Source organism: Lathamus discolor, chromosome 2 (genome assembly GCF_037157495.1).
Source record: "Lathamus discolor isolate bLatDis1 chromosome 2, bLatDis1.hap1, whole genome shotgun sequence".
In the NCBI taxonomy this organism is placed as follows: Eukaryota; Metazoa; Chordata; class Aves; order Psittaciformes; family Psittacidae; genus Lathamus; species Lathamus discolor.
The window spans coordinates 72455088-72468074 of NC_088885.1; the positions used below are offsets into that span (position 1 = coordinate 72455088).

General features: G+C 39.5%; 1 protein-coding gene across 15 annotated transcripts in view; it reads right to left on the bottom strand.

The window, feature by feature from the left end:
* FARS2 (phenylalanyl-tRNA synthetase 2, mitochondrial) overlaps positions 1 to 12987 on the bottom strand; it is a 266496-nt gene that overhangs the window by 171304 nt on the left and 82205 nt on the right. The window lies entirely within an intron of this gene.

Sequence of the window (12987 nt, forward strand, 5' to 3'; positions counted from 1 at the left end):
TTCCACAGGTAGCAGAGCATGAAGCTGATGAGCTCATGCAGGCATCTCTCCTGCTGTCACACTTCCCTGACACAGTTTCCTCAGCTGTGGTTTGAAAAACATCTTGGGGTTGTCCTTCAGCTGCCAGTATACTTGCTGCAATTACTTTCTTCTGCTACAAAGCCTTTATGAGTCTGGTCTCTGGGGAGTCCAGGAAGGCCCTGTCAGCTCTGTATTGCACAAACATGTAGAACACTGAAGAAATTACAGATTCAGTGTCCCTTAGTTCACCTTCCTTAAACTCCACCTGTGAATTGTATAGTCACAGAGCTTTTCCCTAACTTACAGTTTATGCACTTTTTCTTCAAGCCCCATAAGAAGAGAGATAATGAAAGGGAGATGGGAGTAAAGCAGCAAAAGGTCACTGTAGGAGAACTCTAGTTTTCAAATTCGAGCCTTTCAAGGAAAGAGTTGCTGATTTTCTCTTCCTGCAGAGTATCATAAGGCAGCAAGGAGGTCATTGTAGGGGAACACAGGCTTTTTCGAAGTTGAGCCTTTCAAGGAAAGAATTAATGATTTTCTCTTACTCCTGAGTACCATACCTGCAGGTGTGATGGAAAGCACAGAAGACAAGAGGCTGTCTGTTGAAAGTAAGTGAAGTAAAGGATCTGCATTTTTGGGATGATTGTGACTGTGTTTCTATTTATAAGAATGATTATGTTAATTTAGTCTACAATGCCAACTAGATCTCATATTCTGGGCATACCTGCTTCAAGTGGCTGCTCTTCCTTCCCTTCCCCCGAACAGTTTTAATCCTGATGGCAAATTTAATGAAGAACACCAGAAGGATGTGTTGTGTTGGCTGATGACTGTTAAAAAAGTTTGATCTTATTACTGACCTGTGAAGAAGAGGCAAGAATATGAGACCATTCTCTGTCCCACATTAGAGATACCACAGAGGTCTATAGGAAGTGACTGGTTGCACAACTCCTGCAACTGGCTCCTAAACTTAGTTTAGAATGACACAAATTTTCATCTGTCTCATCTTTTAATTGTACTCCATTTTGGTTTTAAATACTTCTTTCTTAAAAGTATCAGGTAGAAAACTCTAGGGCAATGTCAGTGCTTATGAATGATCTAACATAAAAAACAAATACAAAACCCAAAATCAGTTACCAGCCATGTGTATGTAAACATTATGCCAAATGATGACCTTGCATACTCTCCTAATGTTCCTCTCATGTTTTTAAGACTTAGTGCATCTGTAACAGCCACAAATATGGCAAACAGAACTACTGATGGGGCACCACAAAAATTACTTGATTTTCTTTTTACTGAGTTTACAGTTATATGGAGTGCTTCTTTCTCTCCATCACAGGATGTACAGGCTTGCTTCTACTGAGATAATTTTGTATTAATGTACAGATGTACAGATATACAGAAACAGAAATAGCACAAATGACACTTTTTTTGAGATAGAAGCAATTCCACTCAGCATCACATGCTGCCAAAACAAAGCAGCAGCTTGTCCCTTGCAGCCCATAGGGCCACATTTAAAGACACCCAAATACTCACCAGTGCATCACTCATCACCTGGGTACTATTATAAAACCACATACGCGGCACAGAACAATGTTGGAAATCTGCAGAGGATGCTACAACATTTTTCTAATGACTTCTTTTGCTCCTCCAACTAGCCACATGCAGAACATGGCAAATGCTTACGCCCAGTCTGCTCCACTTCACTATCGATGTGTGAAAGCTGACTGCAATGTAGGCACAATAACTTTTGTGTAAAACTACTGTACAATTAAATGCACCTTCGGATGGCTTAAATGAACTCCAGCTTCCTGTTCTCAAGAGGCTCTAGGAAATGCTCATTTTCTTTGTTCCTATTGCTCATGTGCCTGTGATGTGCAAGAGCTGCAATCCAGCTGTTACTAATCCTCCCCTCAACACAGCCAGAACCTTACACTGCAAGCAACTGTGCAAATAAATAAATAACCACAAGAGGGGAGACACAAGGACAAGTGCCCCTGGTGAGCAGAGTACCCTAGGAAATATAGCCTCTCCTTTTAAAGATGAGCTGCCAACATTTATTAAATAAATAAAAATAGAAGCAGCAAGTGCCAATGGAGGTAGTTTTCCTTTCTAAGATCACCTGCTTTTATTCAGTAAGAACAGAAAACATTTTAGCACTTGTAAAAGTAGTTCTGCCTGTCTTGACTGTGTGTGCTCGTTTCGGCAGGTATAGAATTAATTTTCTTCACAGCAGCTAGTATGGCACTATGTTTTGGATCTGTGCTAGAAAGTGTTGGTAACTCAGGGATGTTTTTGTTATTGGTGAGCAGTGCTTGCACAGAGCCAAGGCTTTTTCTGCTCCTTATCCCACTGCACCAGTGAGCAGGCTGTGGGTGCACAAGCAGTTGGCAGGGGACACAGCTGGGACAGCTGATCCCCAGTGACCAAAAGGATATGACCTGTATGGTGTCATGCTCAGCCTATAAAGCTGGGGGAATAAGAAGGGGATGTTTGGAGTGATGGTGTTCGTCTTCCGAAGTAACCGCTATATGTGATAGAGCCCTGCTGTCCTGGAGGTGGCTGCCTGCTGATGGGAAGTAGTGAAGGAATTCCCTGTTCTGCTTTGCTTGCCTGCGTGGCTTTTCCTTTACCTTTTAAATTGTCCTTATCTCAACCCATGAGTCTTCTTACTTTTACTATTTTGATTCTCCCTGCCATCCCACTGGGGGAGAGTGAGTGAGCAGTTGTGCAGGCTTAGATGGCAGCTGGGGTTAAACCACAACATTGTGATATGATGGTTTCTAATATAGTAGCAGCGGTATTTTGGCAATTATAGTTTCTGCTGTGAGTCATACAGTAGTATTGTATTAAGAATCTGTTTCCCTGAGCTGAAAAAAGGAGTCCAAGTCAGGAATTTAACTTTGACTGTCATTTTTGGAACATACTAAGCAAACCTGAACTAATACGAGAAAAGGATTTTCTTCACATTACTTATTCTTTTGGAATAATTCATTAGCTAAAGAGCCCTCAACCCATACAGTCAAACATGAAGTCCTAACTGGAGTCTCTTGCCTTATTTAAATGGATTCTACTAACTTTTCTTCTGTCATAATCCCCACTGCTATTTTGCATCAAACACTATTCTCAAAGAAAACTCAGTAAATCCGCTTTTTTTTTTCTTAACAGAAAAAGCTCTGAATTTCAATGCTAGTGACATTCTCTGTCATTAGCATAAATAAGACAGGTACTGTTGAGCGAGTGACTCAAACTTCAGGACTGGAAGAAATGTCTGTTACTTTTTTCCTGTCTCCTCATAATTTTAAGGTAAAGAAGAAACAAAAATTATTGCTCATTGCAGGGTTAGGAGCTGAAGAACTCTAAAACTGTAGCCACCTGCTTATGGGCTTTTTGTAGAGTGTTTCTTATTTTCTTTTTTATTTCTTGCTCAAGCCAACATTTTGACCCAGAGAATACAGAATTTGCCAAGGTTTTCAAATACACACCTAAAGTTTTTAAGTAATCCAAATGGCCTCAAAAGCAAGGAAGCAAAAAGCCCTTCTGGTCTCCACTCTCCATTTGGCCAAAAAGAAAATAGATACGAGATAGCTTTCGTGGTTACCTCTTAAATTCCATTCTTGTTACATACAAAAGTTTCCTGTGACTCAGCCAGAATATTTAGGATTGAACATATTAGTGATGCTCACCACATAGTCATCAGAATATGTAATTTATGGCATCCATTCTGTTCAGGAAAAAGGAGACATTGCTTTAATATCTATTAGTAATCTATCACTGTTGTTTACATGGAGGAAAAGTGCTAATAAAGGCTGGCATTTTTCCATGATTCATTTCAGGTACAACAGCAGATCCTGCTCAAAACTGGCTGGTACACTGCCTGGAACGGGCTGTCTCCTCTCCATAGCCGTGCTGTTGACACCTTCCAGCAGCAGGGAGGTGCCAAACCTGTACCAGACTCTTTCTCTCCTTCTGGAAACATGATCACAGCATAATCACCTCCTTCTGAACACCTTTTTATTCACGTGTTGCTGTTTTTATCCCCTGTACTGCTCACAGACACTGCCCGTTAATGAATGCTGAACAGGAAAGTAAATACAGGTATAAGAAGATGAAGCCCAAGCAAAACTGAAGCAATGTTATTCTTTGTAACATAAGCAAGAACAGCACCACTGGAGCCGACTTACATACTTTTACAAAGCTAGAGTTTATAATAACATGAAAGGTTATTCTGTTGGCAGGCAATAACAACACAGAAGCGGTGGCCAAACTCCGGCTCGTGAGCCGTTCTGTGTTTGCTTACATGCAATTCAAACAAAGATCCCCAGCCAAGGCTCACCCGCATGGTCTGCAGCAGATCAGTATGCACTGGCACACTGACAGCTGGGCAATCGAATCCTCTCAGCCTCCAGCCAAAATGAGCTATGGGAGGCTGGTGCTACTGGCTCAGCCTGGACTGCTGCCACAACTGGGCCATCATCACCAGAAGGCTGTCGCTCCCCCTCGACCATGCAAAACACTTGGATTTCCCTTCCGAACTCGTTGCCCTCTGAAGACGTGTGTCTCATGACTCAGCTGGACACTCTGATAAATGGTATGGAGTTGGGAAGGCTGACCACCTATACACTACTACTGCTTTATTATTTTCTTAACAAGATAGCAGAGCAGAGTCGGGGGAGGCGTGTGTTTAGCCTCCAGCAGTCATACAGGCAACCTGCGTTCACCCATTCCTCTCACCAACTCGAAATCTGAAAGACAAGAAGTGATGCACAATAGAAACATCCTAAACAAAACCTTCTGCCCAGAAACGTGAAATCAAGTCTGCGTTTGCAATCAAGCAAAGAGAAATACTTCCCAAAATGCTTGATCTAATCTCAGCTGAACTGAAACTATCTTAACTAAGCTTTGTGTAGCAGAGTCAAGAACAGCTAGAGACATGCCTGGAAAATCTGTTCTCCACCCTCAGCTGGGTAGTCCTGATAAATGTCCTGGGAACAGCAAAAATTAATATTGCAACACAATGAAAAAACCCACAGGGCATCCCAGCCTGATGAGGAATTATATTAGGCTCCTGGCTGATGAAAACCATTCAGCATTCATCAAATATCAATGTAGTAATTCAACAGCATTATCTAGCTGTATTTTCATTTGCATAAATAAAGCCAAGGGAGACACCTTCTCTGTGCTATAAATTGTTGCTCTTCAAGGTTTTTGAGAGTAGCACTTTCTTTTACTTGCGAGCTGCTTAATAAACTACATCCATTGTTATTAAGCCTTCTCTTGTGTGTGGTGCTCTAGTCCTCCTGCTAGATCCCAAGGAGACAAATCACAGTGAATTACTAAACCCTTAATTTACTTTTGATTAAAAAAAAGTAACGGGAAGGAGAGAAAATAGATCCACATAGATAAACTGCTTCAAAGGCAATTAAGAGCTCTGGAAGATGCAACTGCACATTCTCTCACCTCTTTTTTTTTTTCCCTTTTTTAGATTCCACGTGGACTAAAATCAGCCTCTGTGAGGCTTCCTCTATGCTAGAGGAAGCTTTCATTCACTGGATGGAAAGACGTGCCATGCACCTGTCAGTCAACCAACCAGTCTTGCTGGCTTCAAGGTTAGTGTTAAACTGAGTTAACCCTTTTTCACAGGCATTTTGTGCAGGAGAAAATGAAGCATGAAGACAAAGTAGTTTCCCAAACTGTAGAGATAAAGAACGTATATTCCAACTAAAAATGTAGACTTGTACCACGAAAGGGAAATCATCCTCTAAAGCCATTGACAATACTAGTCTAATACTCAGCTGGCAAAATCATACGGAGCCACGAAATCAAATAGTCATCCAAGTTCTATAATAGCTACTTACTTCAAGATTCAATCCTATACTTATTCTACCACAAAATTCTCCTGTAAACAAATAACACATTTCCCAGAAATAGATGCGATAGAATTGTCATTAAATGGAATACTTTATTTATTCATTCTACACAAACACATACAGATTGGGAGTAAGCTTCTATTAATTCTTTTGAAAAACACCAACTCTAACATACATAATGAGCCTTTCAAAAGTAATAAAATCAGAGAAAGCAACATTTCAAAAACATTCAAAACCTTTGGGTTCCTTCTGGACAAAAAACTTGATGAAAAACCAGTTTTAAAAATAGAGCTATAAATGAAGTAGAAGACAACAGACAAATTAACTTGACAAGGAAAAGGGAAGGGCGGAGGAAAGGCTAACTTTATAATACAACACACACATCAGACCTGGTGGTGTAGCCATAGGTAACAAAACAAGAATAAAAAAAAGCCTGAATGAAACAACGTGCCCTTTGACTGGAGCATCACCTCTATGCAACTTGTATCTGTGTTTTGGCTTACTTTCATGGCAAGACCAAGACTTAGAATCATAGAATCATAGAATAGTTAGGGTTGGAAAGGGCCTCATGATCATCTAGTTCCAACCCCCCTGCCATGGGCAGGGACACCTCACACTAAACCATCTCACCCAAGGCTTCATCCACCCTGGCCTTGAACACTGCCAGGGATGGAGCACTCACAACCTCCCTGGGCAACCGATTCCAGTGCCTCACCACCCTAACAGGAAAGAATTTCCTCCTTATATCCAATCTAAACTTCCCCTGTTTAAGTTTTAACCCGTTACCCCTTGTCCTGTCACTGTAGTCCCTGACGAAGAGTCCCTCACCAGCATCCCTATATAACTTCCTTCCAGGCAGTTCAAAAGGAACCAAACAAAAATAAAACCCAAAAGGCAATCTTCATGCAAATGCAGGAAATAAACTCTCTCCAATTTCTTCTTTTAGTGGGATGAAAGGAGATAGAAGAAATAGCTTTTCTACACAAGAAACACCCCAGTTTAAAAATACTCGTTCTTTAGAATCTTTAACCTCTAAAGTCCTGAGAGTCTGGATCTAATCCTCCCAAAACTTCAAGCATCAGCTATGGCCTAGCTCACATGTAAACACGTAGCAGTGCTGTATCTATTCTTTTTGCTGGACAGGGATGCCCAGCAAACATTCACCTAGATTTGCAGTCACAAAGGAGGTTGGCAGTAATGGCTAATCTAAAGATGCTGAGGAAGCGGATAACCTTTCCGCTGCCTCTGCCTATGGGTGATTCCTTTACTGCCAAGATGAGTGGTAGTCAACTAAGGACAGGCAATTGACACCCTCCCTTCCCCCACATATCTGCTATTCAACTAACTATTCTAAGGTTAAAAATCAAGCACATGCTTATCTATTTTGCTGGTAGCTGCCCAGGTGACTACAATCACTGATCCTCTCCTTGTACAGGCTAGATCACCACAGACTTTTTAGGGGAAAAGCAGGTCTTCTGCCCTATTACTTACTCTCCTACTGGTCAGCATTGCCTTAGGTCCACACATCTCTGGATGTGCCCTGTACATATATTTGTGGGTATCTATAGGAAATGTTGCAGAATACAGAATAAAAAAAAAAAGAAAATCATCACATCTTTCTCTAAAAATTCACAACTCCACACCAGCTCCACGTTTGATCGGTCAAAGCAAATTTCAGTGTCCACCAGCTCAACAGAGTGTGTCTCAAATTAGCCAGTTGTGACAAACAGTTTTTCTGTTTACACTGTATGTGTATGTGTAGAAAACCACAAACAGACAAATAAATATTTGTCCCACTATTTTAATACACACACACATATATATGTATATACAAATGTAAATCACTAGGATGAATTGAGACGAAGGGGACCCAGGAGCTGAGATTCAACTCCAGTTTCTGCCATGTGCAACCTCTGAGACCTTTGGGAAGTCACTGAAACTCAGATGCTTCATAATTCTGCATCAATTTCATTTAATCTGAGACACTGTCTCTTTGTGGGATACTTAACCTTCAGGTACCTGCCTAAATTAGGAGACCAGGCTCCCCCTGCAGCCGGTCATAGGAAGGCTGCCCAGCAGTATGATAAAGAAAACAAGCTCCATATGTTCAAAACATACTGGAAGAACTTCTTCCACTACTCAGTATAAAAAGAGTGTGAGAAAGATAACTTTAAGGCAGCTAAAGTCTTTGTCTACAGTGTGCATGTGTGTGACAGCCTCCTGTGCACTTCAGTTCCAGCCCATAAAAGAGGAATGACAACATTTCACTACCTCATAATAGTCTCAGCAAAATAAACACTGGAAAAGCTGGGAGACCTCAAGGTACTGCGGTGATGTAGTCACACAGGAGACAGACTGTGACCTAAAAAGAACAGATTTTAACCCCTGAGAGGGAAGCTGTGAAGCTTACGCAGCAAACTTGAATCACTTTGGATGTACTGCGTGGGTAGAACCAGCCCATCCAACAGTTTTATCTCATGTTCTTGGGAGGCCCCAGGTGCTCAAGACACCAATACTTCTGTAACTTTAATTTCACCTTGAAGACCTGCAGGAATGTATTTTAAATGCATTATATTTAGCCTCATACACGATATCCATATAGACACATACAGTGTTAACTATTTCAAGATCCCCACAGAGAGCTGTTAGCATAGACAGAACATGCCTCGGCATACTATTTAAGCCACATGCACCATCTGCTCCAACATTTTAATGTAATATACCAGGCAAGAGCTGAGCAGGAAAAAAACTGCTAGATGGAAGATATTAAATTTCCCCTTCCCACAAACACCCCCAGCTGCTTGATATATGAACCTAGCTCACCCATAATTAATATTTAACAACATATTCATAAATGTAGGGGTAAAAACCAACACCACTGAAAACACCACCAGCAAAAACACAAGACAAAAATACCCCAAAACAAGCATACACAAAAAACCCCAAACACGCACAAAAGAAATAGAGTCCTGTGTCTGCAAGGTTACATTGACATAATTTTCCTCTTAACTACTAATACACTGCCCATGGAGAACTGTCTAAACTAATAATCCTCCTGCCAAAAGCAAAACGAAAAGGAGTGGACAGGTTAAGAATTTAAAATTGTTACTTCCCTTCAGACAGCAGTTTTGATGACCTTTAATATGTGACTAAAGAAAGATCTACTTAGTGTGTCATTGAAGCCAAACAAGTTCTACATGTTAAGACTTGCATTTGGCTGAAGGTGGCAGCCCTGGGCCAAGTACGACTCAAATTCTGGAAGTTAAGTCCTGCATCTGATCGGTAAAGGGACTTCCAAATGGTAAAGACTTACACTTCAAGAATCAGGTTTCACCAAGGAGTACACTCATGACAAATAAGCTTCCACCTTTTAAAACAAGAGGAATGACTTGCAGAAGTAATGACAAACTCCTTTTGTCATGTTTAACTACTCATGAAGATGATTAGACAAGGTTTGCAATTTTTTCTTCATCAGAAGTACCCACCAAATTAACAAGAAACACAGTACTAGGAAAATAACCCTTGCTATAATTTCAGGCTATTACACACAACTGGAAGACCACGACTGCCCAGCAACTTACAAAGCTGTAATTGTATGCAAGCCTCTGATAAAATGTCCCCTCCATAGCCTTACAAAAAAACCCCAGCTCTTGCTCATTTCCTTAACACCGTAACAATCTCCTACTATTCATGCTAAAAAGCTGAAATTTCCTCTTCCAAAGCCCTACACCACACTGTGTGTGTTGTTTGTTTGGTGGTTGTTTTTTGTTTTGTTTTGTTTTAAATGATTGGGGTTTATAGTCTCTTGGTTTTGGGGTAAACTTCAGTCCAATTTTGTCGCTTCCGTCCCCAGGTAACATTCTGCAACACTGAGCACTGAGAACATTGCCATTGATTTCAATCAGCAAAGGATCACACCCTAACTGCTTTCAATTTTGCAGTTACTAAGCAACACTATGTGATTGCAGACTCCAAGTAAGCAACGTCCCGTATTCAAAGGTTTGAATCCTGTAACTCCATAACTGACCTGGAAACTTCAGCACCTACTAATGAACACCAGCTTTGAAAATCTGGGATTACAAACTCTTGAAGCACAGAAATAAGTATATCTTACGTGCTGTTAATTGATGTTAGATCTACTGAGCTATAAAATTTCCTTGTATCCTTGTCTTGGACCTAAAACTAAGAGTACTTGCTACTATACTTTAAAGTTTCTATATTTTTTCCAGTATTAACCAGAATAAAAATATTTTTTCTTTATATCAAAATTCATAGATAACATTCCTATTAAAATTACATATTCAGGTATACTTCAAGATGAAAAACAAAGCGCACAAAACTGGAATCTTAAACAATACAGTATGTTAGATTTTATACTTCTTATTGAATATTGATTATAATAGTAAACATCTATCTTACATTATACCAAATAATTGCTCTAGTTTAGAACTAGTAGCCTTAGGGGAACATGTAACAATTCCTTACAATTCAGTGTGTTTGCAGTAGTGCCTATTTTTCCAACAATTATATAAAAACACTGCCATAGGGTATATGTTTTTCTTTTAAAAATAGCATCTATCACTGTTACTAAATAACACCATATTCTCAATTTTGTTAGCAGTAATAGACTTGCCTGAACGCAAACAACTGTTACAAAACACTCAGTAGTGGATCATCCCCACTACCCAGTGAATTACTAGGAATGAAGCTCGCTGTCCCTCCTTGGGCAAATCTTGATCTGGTTTAACATTTTAAGAATGTGAAATTTCAAGAGTGAAATAAAGCATGATGGAATTCCACACACGATAAGGTTGCAATAAAAAGTGCTGGTTGGTTCTGTTCCCCCTCTGTCTTCGTTCTTCATCATACCTGTGGCTGTGGAGATCCATGCCAGAAATAACTAGAAATCTAGTTTGTTAAGAAGCATGGGAAGGTGGGAGAAGGGAGGAGGGGGAAGGGAAGTGCAGAGAGAGAAGAGAAAAAGAAGAAAAGAGAATCACAGAGACTCTTCAGAGACCTCAAAAGATAAAAAGAACAGCATAAGAAAGCCAGTGATGAAGAGTACTATCAGTACATTCACACATATGACATTTTTCCCCCTATAACTGATGCATTTCTGTTTACATGTACTAAGTATCTGCATCCTGTTATATTAAAAAGTGGTTGAAATCAAAGAAAGGCTCCTTCCAAAAGATAAGGCAGCATCAGAAAAAATTGATAGGATATTATTGTTCAGAAAGTAAAAACAAATTTAATGCTGATTGCATGGGGCATTAAAGCTCCAAGAGAATTCTTCACTCAAGACAAAAAAAATCTTAATATGACTAGTCAATACGATCAAAGTTTGCTGCATGAGAAGGTTAACCTCCAAAGAACTACAATGAGGTTATTTTATACAAAGGAGTCATCATTATAGTCCAATAGAAACTTCAGTCAACCTAAAATACCAGCTATTTACAGCTTATGTTCTGGCCCCTTCACAGCATAGGCCTTGTTGTTTCACTCCTCCAGAAAGTCTCTTCAGTTATTCTGCATTTTTATTGTGTTTCATATAGATTAATATATGAATATATCTCTTCAACAAACAAGAAAAGAAAACCACAACCAACCACCTCCACCAAACCACCAAACCTATGCTGAAGCATCCTGTTTAAATTATAACCACCACAGATAACGAGGCATATCCAGCTTCTGCTTTGAGTGACTGCTTTTGATTGCCTCACAAACCAGTCTTTTGTATTCAATCAATAACATACAAACAAAAGGACTTAAGGATTTTGAAGCAAAAGCTCTCTTCCTTTCTCTTAGGTAAATATTGTTTTATGGAAGGAAAAGCTTGGGCAGGCTCTGGAAGGTAGCTGAGTTCTGCTATGAAAAAAAAAAAAAGACAAAAAGAAGGAGCTAGGAAAGAAAATGTTCACCTCCACCAAGAATCTCCTTTCTGGACTTGCGGAATTTCCATTTTGGACAAAAGCAGCTTGCTGCCGTGACACACTCAAAAAACACTAAAAAATCTATGGGTTAGTAACAGCAAACTTGGCTTCACCAGAAATAGATGCAAATTGGCATGCCAGGAAACCTACTGGGGTTTTAAATCATTGCAAAAGAGGACTAAAAAAAGAGACTATTCAAAGGAGTAGTAGGCATGGAAGACTGATGTTTGACTCCTTACCTGACTGAAAATGAGCTACCTTGTCCTCATTGTTACTTTGAGCCAAATAAGCTAAGTATTAGCCATATTTCATCACCTGTAGCAAACAATCCAGTGCTTCAATAAAATTACAATGGGATGCATTAGACTCAGCTTTTGTAGCCAAGTGTTTTTGCAGAGCTACTGGAGGGAGCGAAAAACCAAAACTATGTCTACACGAGGTGCAATTCTCTCTAAAAGAAGTGAAAAATAATTGGCATTTCCGCAACTAAGGTTGTACACACTAAAAGTATGTTGCTAATAAATAATCTTTTATTGTTTGCTTGTTTGTTTTAATAATAAAGTCTAAAAGTCATTCAAAGGCTAGACTTGAGTGACTAAATTCTCACAGGGTAAGAATTACAATGAAAAGTTAGGAAAGTTGTGGTGAAGAACGGATATAATACACCATAATTCAGAAAAAGAGCTGACACAGAGTAAACTGGAAACTTCGACTGCTGTAGAAACCATTGGTGTTTCATGTACATTCATTCACATACATACAAATGCATACAGTAATTGTTTTGAGGCCACAGTTTAGGTCTCCTCACACATATTAAAGTAACCTAAATATAAGAATTGAGCAACATAAAAGATTATCAAGAAGAAAGCCTCAGCATATCTGATTGAATTGAGATTACACAGTAGCCTTTCACTTCTGAGGTTGATCAGAAGCTGTATTATATTTACTACACATAATAACCTGAGAAAGAATGTTAGCATAAACTATCAACCCACTGCAGAATAACTCTGGAAGAGGATATTTTTTAAAAATGAAAATGGTCACATTAAAACAGATGAAAGCTTTTAGGAAAAAAGCTGTGCCAAACAACTGGGGCCAAAATTGCACCATTCATAGACACCATACTTGGACTTGAACAGAAAGAATTCAAAGCACATGAAAAACAC